This window comes from Furipterus horrens, unplaced genomic scaffold, assembly GCF_987537825.1.
Source record: "Furipterus horrens unplaced genomic scaffold, mFurHor1.1.pri manual_scaffold_3, whole genome shotgun sequence".
In the NCBI taxonomy this organism is placed as follows: Eukaryota; Metazoa; Chordata; class Mammalia; order Chiroptera; family Furipteridae; genus Furipterus; species Furipterus horrens.
In genome coordinates this window covers 139886337-139905944 of record NW_028327173.1, presented here as the reverse complement: position 1 = coordinate 139905944, position 19608 = coordinate 139886337, and the positions used below count along the sequence as shown (strand labels likewise).

General features: G+C 46.4%; 1 pseudogene; it reads left to right on the top strand.

Annotated features, from left to right (window-relative positions):
• Positions 1 to 11792, top strand: part of LOC150016194 (maestro heat-like repeat-containing protein family member 7) — a 51956-nt pseudogene extending 40164 nt beyond the window's left edge.
• The last annotated feature ends 7816 nt before the right edge of the window (positions 11793 to 19608 follow it).

The window sequence follows — 19608 nt, the reverse complement described above, 5'->3', positions numbered from 1 at the left end:
TGTGAGTACATTATTTTTGTATTATTATTTATTAATTATTGTATTATTTTCCATACGAACAGCTGTAAGCCTACTTTTGCCCCACCATGTATATCATAAAACTTACTGCTTTAATAATTTTAACTGTACAGCACAGTGGCATTAAGTGCATTCGTAGTGTTGTGCAGCCATCACCACCATCATCTCCAGAACGTTTTCATCTTCCTTCCCAAACTGAAACTTCCCATCCCCCCTCTCCTGGCCCCTGGAACCACCTTCTACTTCCTGTCTCTATGAATCTGCCTTTTCTAGGTTTTGGATAAGTGAAATCTACAGTATCTGGCTTATTGTACTTAACATAAGGTTTTTAAGATTCACCGATGTTGTAGAATTTCGTTCCTTTTTAAGGCTAAATCATATTTCGTAGTATGTATATATCATGTTTTGTTTATCCATTCATCGGTTGACAGACACTTGCAAAACCCACTCTCTTAACCTACCCCTGTGTGCCTCTTTTGACCTGCCGATTGTCGTAGAGCGGGTCAGAGCTATCACCGGGGTCTGTACAGTGGGGCTCAGAGGCAGGAGGCTCAGTTAAGGAAGGCTTCCTGGAGGAGGTGCCATTTGAGACAGGCCTTGACAGGTGAGCAAAGTCTGCCAGGTGGACAGGAGGCAGCATGGCATTCCACGTACTCCTTGCATATTTTCTGCCTCTGCAGAAGTCCTCTTCTGGACTGCGAGTCTGCAGAACAGGGGCCATGCATTGCAGCCCCAGACCCAGTCCTCAGAGGGCTCCCAGATGGGGAGATTGAATAGAGGAGTGAGGGTCGGAATGGACACTTTGCCTGGCTTTGCAGGCACCAGCAGAACATCACCTCCAGGATGATAAGCATGGGTCTTACTTCTAATTTTCCGCATGGTTCCAGTGTGGAAAGGGAAAATACCATTTCTTGAGGGCCTACTATGTCCCAAACCCTGTGCTGACCGCTTTCATTTGTTAGTTACCCTTCTAATCTGCACAGCAGTGCTGCAAAGGAAAACTTGTGATGCTCAAGTTTAGGGGCATTTTTCCAGGTCATGCAGCTCAGGAAGTCCAGAGAGCTTCAAACCACGTCTCCATGACTGGCTCTCCTATTGCAATCAGCCTTAGTCTTAAGTGGTTGCCACACAGTTTCTTTGGGGAGGGGTGGGAAGTTGGACCTTGCCAGATCTCGGGGGATGCTCTTGTTTTCACCACAAGGTCATGGATTCTAGACTTAATCTTCCGCAGCATTCCCCTGGAACCCTGAGCAGTGGCCCTTCCTCTGGGAGCAAGGGTCCTCCCCTAAGCTCTCCTACTTCCCAGAAGAGGTGGTGGTCTGCTCCTGGCCAGAGCCAGGCCTGCTGCGTACACTCTGGAACTTTGATGTAGCTCAGATGTTCCTCCCTGGCTCCCCCGGCCCCTATGCTGTGAGTGTCATGTGTGTACTTGCTTCTACCAATGGCCGGGGAACTCCTCTAGGGAGCTTTGTGACCTTGGGTGAGTCATGGAGCCTGCCTGTGCCTCGGTTTCCTCACCTGTAATATGGGGATAATGAACTGCCCATCTCATAGGGTTTCGATGAGGATTCAGTGAGTTTACATCCAGCACTCAGAACAGTTCCAGGACACAGGAAGTGCTCTCTGTGAGTCAACTCTGTTGCTATTATTACCATCATCATCATCTTTACTCTTTCCTGTATTTCTAGTGCCCAGCACAGAACCTGGTGCATAGTAGGCCTGAGTATCCTGTATGGATGGGTAGGAGCCCCTCTCCCCAGCTCTCTCTTCTCATTATACAGACACATGGTCTCACTAGTCTCAGTAGATATAGGGCAAGGTAAGAGGTAGGAGAAGTGTTTATTAGGACAACTAGGAGGAAATTGAAGAGCGGTGGTTGTGGTGGGTGGGGAGGGAGTGGAGGGAGAGGAAGGAGATGAGAGTGATGCCTGGTTTGGGGCTGGGAAAAGAACTGGGGTGGGGTGGGGGTTTGCTAACCCTGCAATGGGGACACAGGAGGAAGGGCAATTCTAGTGAGGAAAGGATCCAAATTTCATGTTTCAGGCAACAAGTGTCCCCTAAGCACATATGCCACAACACAGCTGTCTCAAAGGGACCCAAAGGAGAAACACTCGTTTGTGTCCTCAAGGAAACCCACAATGGGAGAGGGCAGGCAGATACATTAGCAGAGGGGAGTCCTAAGGTCTCCATGTTCAGGGCCCTAGGGGGCCCAGAGAAGGGAGCCAGCTGCCGAGGTGAGTCTTGGGGGCACTGTCAGACATGGCTTCTCAGGGGCTGAGTTCTAGATGGAGTCACGCAAAGTAAGCATGGGCTAGAGCGGAGGTGGCTGCTGTGGCAGAAGGGCATCCTGTCCACCCTAAAGGGACAAAACAGTCTGGGTCATTCCATGAATGGTGCGCAGCTTGTTTAGAAGCTGGTTGATAGTGAGTGTGGCTAGAGGGCAGGCAGGCACGAATGGGGCCCCAGAGCAATTAGGGTTGATGGTGGAAGGCAATGGGGGAGAATGGGGGCTCTGAGCTGGGTAGTGACATGTTCAACTCTGACATGAGGTGCTGGACATCCAGTGGAGGTGTGCGGTAAACCGTTGGTTTTCCAAATTGGAAGCTCCAGATGGAGGCTGAGCCGGAGGCACAGACTTAGGAGTTATTTACCCAGGGACAGCAGTTAAGATTCTGAGAATGGGGGGCTCACTGGGAAGAGTAGGCAGAAAGGACAGGGCACAGGGCCGTCACCACTGAGTGCCGGGTGGAGACAGAGGACCAGTGGCTATCACTAACCAAAGCTGGACGTCCAATATGGTTGCCACCAGCCACATGGGACCTAGTGACCCTTGTAATGCAGTCTGAATTGAAAGGTGTTTGGAGTATAAAATTCACACCAAGTTTCACTGTGAAATATATCAATAATTTTTATATTGATTACATGCTGAAATGATACTAGTTTGGATATACTGGGTTAAATAAGATGTATTAGTAAAGTTAATGTTACCTATTTCTTTTCACTCTTTTAATGTTGCTATTAGGAAGTTTAGGCCTGCATTGTGGCTTGCATTGGACGGTGCTGACTGGGCAATAATTGTTCGTGCCCCACACCCGGCCCCTGGTCATCCGGCCTGTGCTACCAGTGCATGGGGACCCAGAGGGCTGCCTATCCCCTCCGTCCAGGGAGTAATCACTGTTCCTCCCTTAGCTCCTCCAGATGGAGGAGGTGCAGCGGATTCCTGAGAAATACTCTTTGGGGCGGATGGTGGAAGGCCTGAACCACCGCGATCCCATCATGAAGGTTCTGTCCATCCGAGGCCTGGCCACCCTGGCCCGCAAGACTGAGAAGGTAAGCCGAGGGTAGAGGAAAGCCCAGCCCAGCTGGACTCTGGGTTGGAGGAAGGACAGAGCTGGCTGTCATCGACTTTCAGATGCCGGTGGCTGGAATCAGAATCGGAGCCTGTTTCTGTCCCTGCCTCAGTTGCTCCATCTGTAAAATGGATATCCCTTAATAATTCCCTAAATACTTCATTTGTTTTGAAGTAGTTTGTAATCCAGAGTTTTCACAATGTCCCTAAAGGCAGCGTGTGTGAGAGAGGGGCTGGGGATGGCAGTAATTATTCCTGCTTTACAGATTAGGAAGCCAAGGCTAGGATTGTTGGGACATCATTAGCATTTCTTAAAGTGCTTTGTTTTTTTCTACCAAGCACTGTTACGGCTCATGATATATATATATATATATATAGCAGGAGAAATGACAAGATGTAGACTCTAAAGTTAACTAATAATTATACAATGAAGGGAGTAGACAGCCAAGTGCTTCGGGTATTCAGGCCAGGAAGGAGTCGGCAGGGCCAAAGAAGACTCTGAGGACAGCAAGAGCTTCAGTGAGGGTGTCCCAGGCCAGAGGGATGGCAGAAGCTAAGGCCTGGAAGTGAGCCTTGTTGCACTGAGTTCTTCTCGGTGAAGCAGAGGCTGGGTCTCCCACCTGTTAGCCCAAGTAGGAGGCCCCATCCCAAATGCTCCTGCCCCACAGACCACCAAGGTGCAGGCTCTTCTGCCGTTCATGGTGAAGGCTCTGAAGGATGTGGATGGGCTGCTGTTGATGGAGGCAGGCGAAAACCTCAAGACCATCTTCAAGGGGTTGGACCACAAGAAACTGAATGACAGCTCAGCCTATGTGGAGCTGCTGCAGATCCTGCTGCCACACTTCAGTGATGTAAGGGACCCCCTTGGGTGTGGGTGGGAGGGGTGGGAGTTGGCTATAGAAGATGGTTCTTTACTTCCCTGCAGGTTGCAATACCTCCATGGCCCACTGGCACCTGGGCAGTGCCAAGTGGGCAGGGCCAAGTCAGCCCAGGGGAAGGGGTACCTCATTCATCATTCCAACTTGTCTACATCTTTTTGTAATAGGTCTGCATAGAAAGGTCCTTTTCTAATTGTCTCGCATGGAGGGAGCTCTTCTTTTATAATCAGGTCTCCCAGTGACTTGCTTCATTGCTATTGGTCCACCTACAGGAGGTGCATTTCTTATTGGTCCAGGCAGAGGGCTCATTTTCCCACTTGACTCTAAGACATGTTTTGGGTGAGCAGGAGGCCTGGCTGGGAAGAGCGGGAGGAGCTCCAGACCTGGGCTCCAGCAGGGAGACACCAGCCCCAGATCAGGCCCACCAGGGGGCCTCTGCTCTTCTCTGTCTCTGTGCCTCCTGTGCCTGGAGGGCCACTCAGAACGAGTGGAAGGAAGGCCGTGGTGTGTCCCTGTGAGGCGCAGAGGCCCAGGCTGCCTCCTGGAGGAGGGAGCGTGCCTGAGCCTCCACGTCTCTCCCAGTCACGAGAAGACGTGCGCTCCTCCTGCATCAAGCTGTACGGCAAGGTGGTCCGGAAGCTGCGGTCGTCGCCCCGCACCCCTGCCATGGAGGAACAGCTGATCAGCGCCTTGGTTCCCCTGCTGCTGACCATGCAAGAGGGCAACACCAAGGTGGGCCCGGTGAGTGCACGCAGGCCCCTGGCCCTGCGTGTGCCTCTCCCTCTATGGAAACTGATCCGGAGTCACTAGCCACTCTGGTGAGAAGTCTGTATTCTGAAAGCACCTGTGTCAGGATTCCTCTTCCAAACACCAGCTGCGCTTGTCCACTTCAAATAGGAATTGATTCTCCAAAGTGCCGTTTCACACGACTTTCTTCTGGAACATGTTCTGGCTGTCCCAGAACTCCACAGCTCTGGTATTCTCTTTCTGTTGGTCCTCAGTGCTGCGTGAAGACCCTGTCCCGCTGTTCTTGCTTCATGGCGTGGGACTTGCCAAAAAGAGCTTATAGCCGGAAGCCCTGGGACAGCCAGCAACGGACGGTGGCCAAGATTTGCAACTACCTTGTGAGTGCTTCCAAGACGCCAGTGGTTCCTTAGGAGTATGTTGGAGGTGGGCAGTTCTTTCCTTTCCTCTTCTTTCTTTTTACATCTTGACTGGAAATTCCAATAGCACCCATGAGTTGTTGGCTCCTGAATGTTCATCTCGGTCTCTAACTTCTCTCCTTACTCCTAGTGTTCCCTTCCCAGGGGTTTACCACACACAACCCCCAAACTGAACCACATAAACTGTGAGCTCAGCATGTCTCTTCGGTACTTATGACTTTCTGTTGCAATTTTGCTCTGTCCCTCTTGAGCCCCAAAGCTGAAACCCAGAATCGGCCTAGACGCCTTCATCTCCCTCACCTTCCACACTGGATCAAACTTAAATATCTTAAATACGTCTGAATCTGATTTTCCCTCCCCACACCCACTGTCACTGCCTTTAGTTCAGGTCATGGATGTCTCTCAGCTGGGACTTGGGTCTAGCCCTCCAGTGGGTCTCCCAGCTTTTAATCTCACCTTTCCAATCCATTCCCCACTCAGGCCACCAGAGTGGTCTGGTGAAAACACACATCTGTTTATCTTGCTGAAAGGGCTTTACCGGCTCCCTTTTCTACAACAGGAATTCCCAGAGTGTCTTGTCTGTGACAACAATTCTTTTGTTTCTTTTTATCCTTACCTGAGGACATGCTTATTGGTTTTTAGAGAGAAGGGAAGGGAGGGGGAGAGAGAGAGAGGGAGAGGAACATCGATGTGAGAGAGAAACATCGATCAGTTGCCTCTTGTATGCACCCTGACAGGCCCGGCCCCCAGACCTAGGCACGTACACTGACTGGGAATAGAACCCGAGATCTCTTGGTTTATGAGATGATGCTCCAACCAAGTGAGCCGCAGCAGCCAGGGCTATGACACCAGTTCTATAGGATATGCCCTACTGGGGAGAAAGGACGTTCTCAGACGTCCCAAACTAGGTTTGGGAAACACTGCATTGTCATCTTCCTCTTGGGTATTTGCAGCACCATCAGCTCTTTGAAGTCTCTGAGATGTTCCGTGCTAAGGGCACGTTTCATGGCTGTTTAATTTACGGTTTTCCAAACTTATCTGACCACACAGAACCCCTTTTCTAGGTAACACCTGAGAACATCCTAAGGTAGTAAAGTGCTGGATATGGCCCAGTACCTCTGCATAACATTTAGGAAGCTTTGCCATCTGGTCTCATTTACCCTCCCTGTTGTCATGGGCAGGGTTCCCCTGGATGCAGACTCTAAGACAGATTAGCACGCACAGGGTTTAAGAGGGTGCACCCTTGGGGTTAACACCTGCAGAAGGGAAAGCGAGGAGCAGGAGTGGTAGAGCAGTCAAGCCTCCTCGTGGTTGCAGGGAGGCCTCAGCCAGCACTTCGTGAGATTCCCCAAATTGGAGTCGGGGGTCATATCTTTACATCCTGCCTGTCTCTGGCCGCCAGCCCCCCTGGGAAGGGATGTGACCTTGGGTTAACGGTTTTCTTCAGCCAAAGCAATCTCCATAGCTGGGAGAATGCATTTTTCAAACCCAAAGGGAGATTTGGACCGAGCATGTCAGTATTCCCCATACCAACCTAACAAATATATACAAAATATCAGATTGGGAAGATGTTTCAGGACCACCATTCTCAGGAAGGCTCAAAATCTCCTCACCCAGTGTCTGATATCGTTACCATCATTTTACACAGAGAGAAAACGCCCTGGAGGAAGTGCTTGGCCAGGGCGCTAATTCACATACTTGCAGTGCCCAGGGACTTGGGCAGACATGATCACGAGTGACGTGGCAGCGGTAGTGCCTGTGGCAGCCTGCAGGGCCCAGTCCCTGCTGAAAGCCCGAGTGGAGTGCTCCAACTCACTGTGCAGCCACTCTTGCCAGGTCCTCGCCTTCACAACAGAAGCTAGAAACCCAGATTTTTTTTTTTATTAGAGAGAGAAACATTGATTTATTGTTCCACTAATTGATGCATTCATTGGTTGATTCTTGTATATGCCCTAACCAGGGATCTGACCCATAACCTTGCCATATTGGGAAGACATTTTAACCAACTGAGCTACTTGGCCAGAGTGAAACCCAGATTTGTATAAGACATTAATCAGCAATCAGTTTAGCTTGCTTAAAACACTGTGTGGGTCACCACTTGGCTGGTCACTTATGGCCCGTGCGCTGCCAGCTCGTGACTCTGCAGGATCCTCTGTCCATAGTTTTGCTCACGCGAAGGTTAAGTTCTACCGTTTGGTTTAGGAAGGGGTTGGGAACCTAGTCACCAATTCATTCATTCACTCACTCACTCACTCATCCATCCATCATCCAACAGTTTCTGGGCACCTGCAGCATGCCAAGTCCTGTGCAGGGCACTGAGGCCCTGAGTGCAGTGAGATGGCTCCTTCTCTCTGGGGAGCTTAGGATCCGGTGGAGGAAACGGGTATAAATAATTACAACACAATGTCATAGGTGCTGTGACAAAGATTGTGCAAGATGCTGCAGAAACATCACAGGTGCTGGGATCAGCTCTGCCTGAGGTTTGCGGAAGCTTCAGGGAGGAGCTGGCTTCTGAGCTGAGCCTCAAGGGATGAGAGGGAATTCCTCAGATGAAGAGAGGGAAGGGCACTGCAGTTAGGAGCAACTGCTTGCATCAGGCACAGATCTGAGGAGAACTGGGCTACGTTCTGGGACTGGAGCATAACGTGCATGGCAGGTGAAGGCAGTGCAGAAGTTGAGGCCGAGAAGGAACATGATCATAAAGGCTTTGCATCATGCCCAGGAGTTCACTCCGTGATGTGGAGATTGTCAACAGGGGAGTGATCAGATCAGATTTCTCTTCATTTCCCACAACAGCCTCTTCGCAAGATGTCTGCCCCCTAGTTTCTACTTGATCAAATTCATCCCAAACACCACTGTCAGATTATTTTGCCCAAATTATTGCTTTGCCATCACCTTATCAAGAACGAATGTTGGGCTTTGGCTAGTGTGGCTTAGTCCATTGAGCGCTCACCTTCAAACTGAAGGGCCTCTGGTTCAATTCCCAGTCAGGGCACATGCATGAGATGCGGGCCAGGTCCCCGGTTGGGGGCGCACAAGCAGCAACCACTTGTTGATGTTTTCCTCCCTCTTTCTCCCTTCCTCCCCCTCTCTCTAAAAGTAAATACATAAAACATAAAAATAAGACAAAAAAAATGAATGAATGCTGGCTTCCTATTTTCTAAAGCATAAGTCAGCCCTCTGCCTGCTTGGCTTTTAAGGGCCTTTAAGAACTTCCTCACTTTCCGGTTTATTCCCACCTGCTCTGCAACTTGAATCCTTCACCCTGGTCAGACCTTTCTCCTTATCGATCATGTCCCTTGTACGTCATGTGCATTCTCGCCTCTGAATGGACTTGCATTTTAGAATTTTCCTTCCAGTTGCAGCAGGGGGGTGGGTTGGAAGAGGAGACACTCGAGGCAGAAAGACCACAAAAGTGATTTTTGTAATCTGCCAGGAGATGAGGCCTGGCCTCTGGGGGCTCAGGCAGAGATTTTCAGGAGGCAAGAGGCCAGGGCTTGGCTGCCTGACAGTCACCATTCCCAGCTTCGGGAGGAGTGGATGAGTAATTAGTTCTCATGAGGGCTCAGCACTTTGGGGGTTCTCTTTGTCCCAGGTGAACACCCACCGAGACAGCGCCTTCACATTTCTCAACCAGAGCCTGGAGTACGCCAAGAATTCCCGAGCCTCCCTGCGGAAGTCCTCCGTCATGTTCATAGGTAACCTACCTGGGCACTAGTGCTGCTCCTGGGGCTCTGCACAATCTCCAACTTGGAAGGAAGCTGCTAGCCCTTTGGGCACCTGGATGGGTGCCTCCCCTGGGGTTTGAGGGTTGGTTAGCGGATAGTTGTGGTGCAAATTAGAAAGGTCTTCTCTCCTCTGAGATCACTGCGTGGACCACAGGCTGGATTCAGCCTGGAGTCCTTGTGCAGGTCAGAACCTTGACAACTATACACAGCAGAACAGTTCCCCCTGGAGTGCAGCCTGGGCCCAGGTGCAGCGAGGGCCTGCCACTGTGGACGTGGAAAAGTGACGTCGAATCTCAGCTCCATGACCCCCCTTTCTGAGCTCAGTTTCCTTACCTGTGAGATGGGGAGCAACTACTGTTTCACATACTAGACAAGAATTTTTCTTTTTTTTTAATGTGAAGCCTGGCACGTCAAGGTGCTCACTCAGTGTTAGTTACCTTCATTCTTGCCACAGTGCCAGGCTCTGTCTCTGTGTGGAAAAAACAAATAGCAGAGTCCCCTCACCCAGAATCCCCTGCAGGACCCTTCTGATGACATGCTGGGTATGTCTTCTTTCAGCTATACTCCTACTCCCCACAAAATAACTACACACCCTTCACCAAAGACCAGGAAGCCCTGCTGCAAAGAGGCTTAGAGAGGATGACGCTCCCAGCCCTGTACTTTGTAGAGTGATGTTTCCTTGACTTTCCTCAAATCAGTTGCAGTTTTTTATCCATCCATCCATCCATGGATCCCTTCAGTGGTTTGTGTAGCAAATGGTGGTTGACCGTCTACTCTGTGTCAGTCACTATGCCTAGTCCAGGCAAACAAAGAACCCTTCAGGGGGTGATGCCGTTCACATGATCAGTGATGGGACAGAGGAGTCATGCCCTCAGAATGTGGGGGCCTGTTCAGAGGCAGCTTCTCCCGGGGAGTGACATTACTTCCTAAATCTTGTTCCAAATTAATCACTTCTAAAGATGTTGGTGTTTAACACCGTGGGAGTCTCCTCTCTGCCAGGCGCTGTGCTGGGGGAACAGAGTTGAGCATTGCCAGCCTTGCCCACAGACAGCCCCCACTGTGGGGCAGGACTCCAGCCTCCATGGGTGACCGATCTTTTGTGAGCCTCTGAAGAAAGTTAGGAACACCTTTTCTAGGAAAATGCATATCTGCATACAGTTGTGCCCATGCTCTAGGATCCTTGGAGACTGCCCTCCCTCTCCCCCAGGGAGTTTAAGCTGAAGAAACCCCTGGTCTGATGGGAGAGTCATAAGTCACATGTAAAATACAACAGGCCATATACAGATAGAGAGAGACTCACAGGGACTCTGGGAACCCAGAGAAGCATTTAACCTAGCTTGGGGGCAGGGGCAGGAACGATTTCCTGGAGGAGCAACTATGTTGAGCTGAATATTCAAAAATAAATAGGAATTAGCCAGGTAAGAAAGTGTAGGAAGGGCCTTGCAAGAGGTATAGGCCATTTAAGGATCTGGTGGCACTTTGGGAGCCAGGCATGCAGGCTGGGGGCAGGGGAGGGCTAAGTAACATCGCTGAGGAGCTGGGTCTCAGCCCCTCCATGGGCCCTGCCAACTGCCTGCCTGGAGGGTATGCCAGGCACTTGGTGTCTTTCATGTTATTGTGGTTCCAACTCCCCAGAGAAGGGGCAGCTGGGGCAGCACCGCCTCCAGTCTCAGGTGAGGATACTAAGGGCCAGTCTGACTAAGTGACTGCCTGGGGCTGTCTGTCAGAGTTGGCTACAGCCCACATCCTGCCCCTGTCCTGGAGCCATCCCTGCCCGTTGAGCCTGCCACCTCTCTCAGGGCCTCTGTTGCAGGATCAGAATGAAGTTCTCCTTTTGTGTCCTCATTTGCAAGGCTGGAGAAGGGTGAGGAGAGCTTGTCTGAGGAGGTCTGGTCCGAGGGTGGGATGGGGGTGGGGTCAGAGTAAGGAGGTAGGTATGCTCACCTCTCGGATTATGCTCAAGGGTCCCTGGTCCCCTCCATGAAGAACGTGATGACAGAAGAGCATCTGCGTGAAGTTAAAGCTGGTAAGTTGTGCTCTGCGTTGGTGAGATTTCAGGGGCGAGTGAGAGAATGGGTAGGCTCACAGTGGGTCATAGAACAGGAAAGGGATAGGTCCCAAGGGAAGGGTCCTCAGCTCAATCCAGTTAAGTCTTTATGCAGATGAGTACATGTTATGTACCATGGAGTCGCCAAGACAGAGAACATAGCCCCATCCTGATGGAGTTTATAGTGTAAGAAACCAGACTTCAGGCTTTGAAGAAGCTGGGAGGAAGGTAAGATGACGGGAGGTTGAACAACGGGTGCCGAAGCCCTGTCATGGAAGTGAGAAGGAAGGTAAGGTGTGAGACCCATGTGGAGACCTGGTCTTCACAAGTGGTCCCTTTCCTTCCCATGACTCAGCTCTGAAAAACTTGAGACACGACCCAGAAGCCTCCGTATGTATCTGTGCGGCCCAGGCCCAGGACAACATCCTGGCCAGCTGTTGGCTGAACTCATCGCCACTGCCACATGGGGATTCAGCCATCATACATTGCGGGAGCCCTAGTGATGAGAACCTGCCCACTTCCAACCGGCGGCGCTCCTGGATCATGCGGGCACTGGGCTTCTGATCGATGTCCTTGAAGCAGTGTTTTGATATGATATGGTTACAATAGTTCCAACTTTTTCCCCTTTACTCCCCTCCACCCAGCACCCCCGCCCCAGCAATCCGCCCCCAAGTCCATACCCATGGCTCATATGTACAAGCTCTCCCGCTTCACCCTTCTATGTATTCTTTTTATCCTTCTTCTTTTAATAAATAATTAATGATTTTAAGAATAAAATATAACAATCCCTCCCTCTTAGATATTAAGACCCTTAATAATCTTATAAAGGATACTGGGTGAAGGTCTCATGCTCCTCTAGCTGCTTCAAGCTGGACATGGTCGTCATCCTACCTACCCTTGCGTCCAGAAATCCCTAATAAGAGTGGGGGTGTGGAGGGGAGGGTGGCCTTCCCACGTGGGGAAGGATCGTGCAGACTCCAGGTCAGTTGGCTGTCTCCGGACAACGGCGTGCTTGGTTAAACAGGCTGGCCTCCTTGTTGTATTCTGGGGGCAACGTATTTGGCAAAAAGGGTTAAAAGACATCATTCAATCCATAACCACTAGATGACAAAAGGCAGGGATTAATTTTTCAATGTTCCACATTAGGAGAAAAAAAAAAAAGGCTTCTTTGGAGGAAAGTGTGCTAGGCACTACTCACCTGTCCAAAACCCTTTTGCTCATTATACTTAGTTTTGGCTGAGGGAAATATTTTAGGTTTCCCCCCTCTCAGACCTCTGGGCCCTTTCAGTCCACACCATTAGGATAGAAAAGAGAAACCAGTTTTAAAGTGAAGCCCACAGACCACCCCATTCTTCACCAACCCAGCCACTTAGTTCAGCCAAACCGTGGAGTCTCAGGAGGCAGCGCTGCAGACAGGATTAAGTGAGACCTATACGTACAGACAATCACTCGGGTAATGCGGTCATAGGCTTATGCCCTTTGAAAACAGAAAACACATGTTAATTTATGTATCATAACCTACAAACAAGTCTCTAAATCTGTAAGACTGTCTTATTGGAAAGACATCCAGTTGCAAGGCATTTGACATTCTTCTTGCCTGTAACTTAAATATCTCTGATGATACCACAGACGTGGTTTAACTTTCAAGTGAAAACATATTTTAAATGAAAAGAAACTTTAAAGACGGTTAGCTGCACTAATTTATAGTTTACCGCTGATCATTGTGGTTTTGCTTGAATAATGGTTTTTCTCCCTAAGATTACTCTCCTTGTCATTAAAGGGACTGCATTAAGTCCATTTTTAATTTATTCTGTTCATTTGCATAAACACAACAAGAGCAGCAAATGATTACTTATGTTCTTTAGTTTTCCTTTGCTGGAACTTACCCAAGGAACATTTAAGTTGACCTTCAGTCTGCTCTTCAGGGCACAGAAGCTGGGCCACATACCTGGCATTCAGCCTTGCCTGTACACTCCTGTCTTTTCCAAGTCCTTCTGGTTTTTCATTGTGCCTTAAGGTCCCTTCTAGCCATCTTTCAGGAAAACAGCCTTCGTTTCTTCCCTGGAAAGATTGCTCTGGACCGCACAACCAACCATGGTAGCAGGCCTTTTATCTTGCGGGCTTTTATTACCTTCAAAAGTCATTCACAGATCCTCAGGGCTTTTTGGTAACAACCTGAGCCAAAGCATGTCTCTTTTGGGCTTGACATTCCAGTCACAGTCTTGGTCAAAAAACAAAACAAACAAATAAAAAAAATCACCCTCTATTCACAACTGGTCTTATTAATTTTCTGCAAATAAACTTATGTCATTACTTACTTCTTGAGAATGCCAAACTCTGGAGGGATCAGATAGGGAAAAAAATATCCAGTGTGAAGGAAAATCCTAGTCCTTCTAATATTCACTGAACTGGCATTTCCATTCTTCATATTTTCATTTTTGCCCCACTAAAAATTTTTTTGTCTGTTTTCCCATTACAGTTGTCTCAAAATTTTCCCCCTCTTGCTTCCCTGTCCCTGTTCCCTCCCTCTCCAACATTTAGTCCCCACTCAGCTGTCCATGTCCGTGGGTCATCCATATATGTTCTTTGACTAGACCCTTCCCCTTCTCTCTCGCGCGCCTCCCTCCTTGTTACTGTTAGTCTACTCATTGTTTACATACCTGTGGTTCAATTTTGCTCATTTGTTTGTGTTGTTCATTAGTTTCCTGTAATAGGTGACAGCATAAGGTATTTTTCTTTCGTTGCCTGGCTTATTTCGCTAAGCATAATTCTCTCTAGTTCCATACATGTTGTTGCAAACGGTAGAAGTTCCTTCTTTCTCTCTGCTACATAGTATTCCATTGTGTAAATGTACCACAGTTTTTTGATCCACTCATCTACAGATGGGCACTTAGGTTGTTTCCAGCACTTGGTTATTGTAAATAGTGCTGCTATGAACATAGGGGTGCATAGGTTCTTTTGAATTGGTGTTTCAGGATTTTTTGGATATAATCCTAACAATGGAATTGCTGGTTCAAAAGGCAGCTCCATTTTTAGTTTTTTGAGGAAATTCCAAACTGTTTTCCATGGTGGCTGCACCACTCTGCATTCCTACCAGCAATGCACCATGGTTCCCATTTCTCTGCGTCCTCTCCAGCACAAGTTGTTTGTTGATTTGTTGATGATGGCCATTCTGAGTGGTGTGAGGTGGTATCTCATTGTGGTTTTTATTTGCATCTCTCTGATGGCTAGTGATGTTGAGCATTCTTTCATATGTCTATGGACCCTCTGTATGTCCTCTTTGGAGAAGTGTTTGTTCAGGTCCTTTTCCCATTTTTTAATTGCGTTGTCTGTCTTCTTGGTGTTGAGTCGTGTGAGTTCTTTATATATTTTGGAGATCAATCCCTTGTCTGAGATGTCATTGGCGAATATATTTTCCCATATGGTTGGTTTCCTTTTCATCTTGCTGATGTTTTCTTTAGCTGAGCAGAAACTTTTTAGTTTGATGTAGTCCCATTTGTTCATTCTTTCCTTTATCTCTCTTGCCTTAGGAGATATAGCAGTGAAAACGTAGCTACGTGGGATATCTGAAATTTTCCTGCTTATTTTTCCTTCTAGGACTTTTATGATATCACGGCTTACATTTAAGTCTTTGATCCGTTTTGAGTTTATTCTGGTGTATGGTGTAAGTTGGTGGTCTACTTTCATTTTTTTTGCATGTCCCTGTCCTGTTCTCCCAACACCATTTGTTGAAGAGGCTCTTTTCACTCCATTTGATGTTCCTTCCCCCTTTGTCAAATATTAGTTGACCATATAGACCTGGGTTTATTTCTGGGCTCTCTATTCTGTTCCATTGAGCTATATGTCTTTTCTTATGCCAGTACCAGACTGTTTTGATTACCGTGGCCTTGTAATATTGTTTGATATCAGGTATTGTGATTTCTCCTGCTGTGTTCTTCTTCCTCAAAATTACTGTGGCTATTCAAGCTCTTTTTTGGTTCCATATAAATTTTTGAAGTATTTGTTCTAGGTCTGAGAAATATGTCATTGGCATTTTAATAGGGATTGCATTGAATCTATAAATTGCTTTGGGTAGTATGGACATTTTAATGATGTGGATTCTTCCCATCCATGAGCATGGTATATGCTTCCATTTATTTGTATCGTCTTTAATTTCTTTCTTCAGTGTTATGTAGTTTTCTGAGTACAGGTCTTTTATCTCCTTGGTTAAATTTCTTCCTAGGTACCTTATTTTTCTTGTTGCTATGGTAAATGGGATTTTTCTTTCAGTTTCTATCTCTGAGTTTTTATTGTTGGTGTACAGAAATGCCTTCAATTTCTTAATATTGACTTTGTACCCTGCTATTTTGCCAAATTCACTTATTAGGTTGAGTAGTTTCTTTGTGGAGTCTGTAGTGTTTTCTATGTACACTATCATGTCATCTGCAAATAATGACAGTTTTACTTCCTCTTTTCCAATTTGGATGCCTTTTATTTCTCCTTCTTGTCTGATTGCTGTGGCTAGAACTTCCAAGACTGTGTTGAATAGGAGTGGAGAGAGTGGGCATCCTTGTCTTGTTCCTGATCTCAGGGGGAATGCTCTCAGTTTTTGCCCATTGAGTATGATGTTGGCTTCAGGTTTCTCGTATACGGCCTTTATTATGTTGAGGTATGCTCCCTCTATTCCCATTTTGCTGAGAGTTTTCATCATAAATGGGTGTTGTACTTTATCAAATGCTTTTTCTGCATCTATTGATATGATCATGTGGTTTTTGTCTTTCATTTTGTTTATGTGGTGTATTTTGTTTATTGATTTGCGAATGTTAAACCATCCTTGCATCCCTGGGATGAATCCCACTTGATCGTGGTGTATGATATTTTTAATGTGTTGCTGGATCCGGTTTGCCAATATTTTGTTGAGGATTTTAGCATCTATGTTCATCAGTGATATTGGCCTGTAGTTTTCTTTCTTTGTTGTGTCTTGACCTGGTTTTGGAATTAGGGTTATACTGGCTTCATAGAAAGAGTTTGGGAGTCTTCCCTCTTCTTGGATCTTTTGGAATAGTCTGAGGAGGATAGGAGTTAGTTCTTTCTTAAAGGTTTTGTAGAATTCCCCTGTGAAGTCATCCGGTCCAGGGCTTTTGTGTGCTGGGAGTTTTTTGATTACTGCTTCAATTTCACTAGCTGTTATTGGCCTATTCAGACCTTCTGCTGCTTCTTGATTCAGTTTGGGAAGACTATAGGTTTCCCGGAATTGGCTCATTTCCTCTAGGTTGTCAAATTTCTTGCCATAGAATTGTTTGTAATAATTTCTTATATTCCTTTGTATTTCTGTTGTATCAGTTGTGATTTCTCCTCTTTCATTTCTGATTTAATTTATTTGGGTCCTCTCTCTTTTTATCTTGATGAGCCTGGTTAAAGGCTTGTCAATTTTGTTTATGTTGTCAAAGAACCAGCTCCTACTTATGTTGATCTTTTGAATTGTTAGTTTCGACTCTATGTCATTTAATTGTGCTCTGATCTTGATGATTTTTTTCCTTCTACTTGATCTGGGCTTTGCTTGTTGTTCTTCCTCTAGTTCTTGTAGCTGTAGGGTTAAACTTTTTATTAGAGATTCTTTTAGCTTTTTTAGGTAGGCCTGTATTGGTATGAACTTTCCTCTCAGGACTGCTTTCGCTGTATCCCATAGGTTTTGGGTTGTTGTGTGTTCATTATCATTAGTTTCCAGAAACTTTTTGATTTCTTCCTTGATGTCATTGTTAACCCATTATTATTATTTAGTAGCATGTTATTCATTCTCCATGAGTTTGAATGTTTTTGAGTGTTTTCCTTGAGGTTGATTTCCAATTTTAAGCCATTGTGATCTGAGAAGATGCTTGATATAATTTCAATTTTCTTGAATTTGTTCAGGCTTATTTTGTGTCCTACCATGTGGTCTATCTTTGAAAATGTTCCATGTGCACTTGAGAAGTCTGTATATTTTTCTTCTTTGGGGTCAAAAGTTCTATATATATCGACTAAGTCCATTTGATCTAGAGTGTTGTTCAGTGCGTCAATATCTTTGGTGTTTCTTTGCTTCGAAGATCTGTTCCTTGTTGACAATGGGGTGTTAAAGTCTTCTACTATGAGTGTATTGCTGTCTATATCTTTCTCGGAGTCTTTTAAATTTTTTCTTATATATTTGGGTGCTCCTAAGTTGGGTGTATATATATTTATAAGGGTTATATCTTCTTGATGGACTTTTCCCTTAAGTATTATGAAATGCCCTTCTTTGTCTCTTTTATGTCCTTTGCTGTGAAATCTGTTTTGTCTGATATAAGTATTGCTATGCCAGCTATTTTTTTCTTTTCTTTTTTTTTTAGCTTTTTTTTTTTTTTTATGTCCATTTGCTTGAAATACTCTTTTCCATCCCTTCACTTTTAGTCTGTGTAGATCTGTTGTTCTAAGGTGGGTCTCTTGTAGACAGCATATATGTGGGTCATTCTTTCTAATCCATTCAGCTACCCTATGTCTTTTAATTGGAGCGTTTAATCCATTTACATTTAAGGTTACTATTGATAAGTACTTATTCATTGTGATTTTCCCCCTTTGTACTTGTGTTCTTGTCTGTCTCTTTCTGTTTCTTTATCTTCTTAAAGCAGACCTTTTAGCATCTCTTGCAATGCTGGTTTGGTGGAGATGTATTCTTTTAACCTTCTTTTGTCTTGGAAGCTCCTTATTTCACCCTCCATTTTAAATGAGAGCTTTGCAGGGTAGAGTATTCTTGGTTGTAGGCCTTTGTTTTTCATTGCTTGGAATATTTTTTGCCATTCCCTTCTGGCTTGTAGTGTTTCTGCTGAAAATCTGATGATAGCCTTATTGGAGCTCCCTTGTATGTTATTAGTTTTTTCTCTCTTGCTGCTTTTAGGATTCTCTCTTTGTCTTTGAATGTTGGCATTTTAACTATGATGTGTCTTGAAGTGGGCCTGTTGGGGTTCAACTTCACTGGGACCCTCTGTGCTTCCTTGACTTGCATGACTCTTTCTCTCCTCATGTGAGGGAAGTTTTCTGTCACTAGTTTTTCAAAGAGGTTTTCTATCCCTTGCTCTTCTTCTTCTCCTTCTGGAATTCCTATGATATGGATATTATTATGTTTCATGTTGTCCTGCAGCTGTCTTAGAATGTCTTCAGTCTTGTTCAGTATTTTTTCATTTTGTTGCACTGTCTGGGAGTTTTTGTCTACGTTGTCCTCTAGCTCCCTGATCCGATCTTCTGATTCCTCTAGCCTACTTTTAATTCCTTCTACTGTGTTCTTCAGTTCAGAGATCGTATTCTTCATTTCCTCCTGGCTCTTATTGATAGCTTCTATGTCCTTTTTCATGCTCATGTAATTCTCAGCAAGTTCTTTGTAGTTTTTTTGGAGTTCCTTGTAGTTTCCCTGGAATTCTTTGTAGTTTCCCCTGAGCTCATTCAGCTTCTCCATAATCCATGTTTTGAATTCCATATCTGATAGTTGGCTCCCCTCTATTTTACTTAGCACTCTTTCTGGGGATTCTACCTTTCCTTTTGATGGGGGGTTGTTTCTCTGTCTCCCCATTTTTGTGACTCCTGTTGTGTGTTGGTGCTTCTTAGAATGATCTGCACTTCCTGGATCTGCCCCTATTGGCGTCAGATCCTGTATCATTCTGGGCCTAGGGAGCCTGTTGGAGACTTCCAGGGATCTACTGCCTTTGTCTGTCTTCTTTAGTTGTTAATCTATTCAATCTATGAGTAGCCATCAGGCTTAAGGACTATGGGTGTGGCAGCTTAATTCCTGTAGGCAGGGATTTATTTCCCCTCAGGCTGATGCCACTCAGAGGGTAATGGTCTGCCTGCAGTTCTGGGGATGAGTCAGCACTGGGACCTGGTCGGCTGCTCCTCCAGTTCTCCCCTCAAAGCCACAGCGTCAAACTCTCCCCAACTGTCTTCAGTCCTCTCTGCCTCCCCTCTGATTGAGCTCAGGGTAAGTGGGGGCCAAAATATTTTTGTATGTGATTCACTTAAGAGCTCTTTTTCTCCTGCTGTTTCTCTCTGGCTAGCAACAGACCGTGTGGCTTTTCACTTGTCACAGTTGGATACTATTTTACTTTCCACTCTGTTGCTGTAGGCTGGGAAGCCCAGCTGTGGATTTAGACCCTGCCCTTCTCAAGGGTAACCCCCGGCTGCTAAGCTATTTCTCAGTCCCTTCAGCTGCTACCTGTGGGATCCCAGCCAGCCCTTCTGCGTCTCTGCACTCCCTACCAGTCACGTTGTGATGTTGTGACATTTTCTGTCTCTCCGTGGTTATAAGACTTCTTTCCAGCTGATTTTCATTTGGTTATTCCAGATGATTTCTCCAAAGTTAAGTTGTAAATCCAGACTGGTCCTGGGAGGAGGTTCGTGTAGCTTCCACTTACTCCTCCGCCCTCTTGGATCTCCGTCTGTGTTG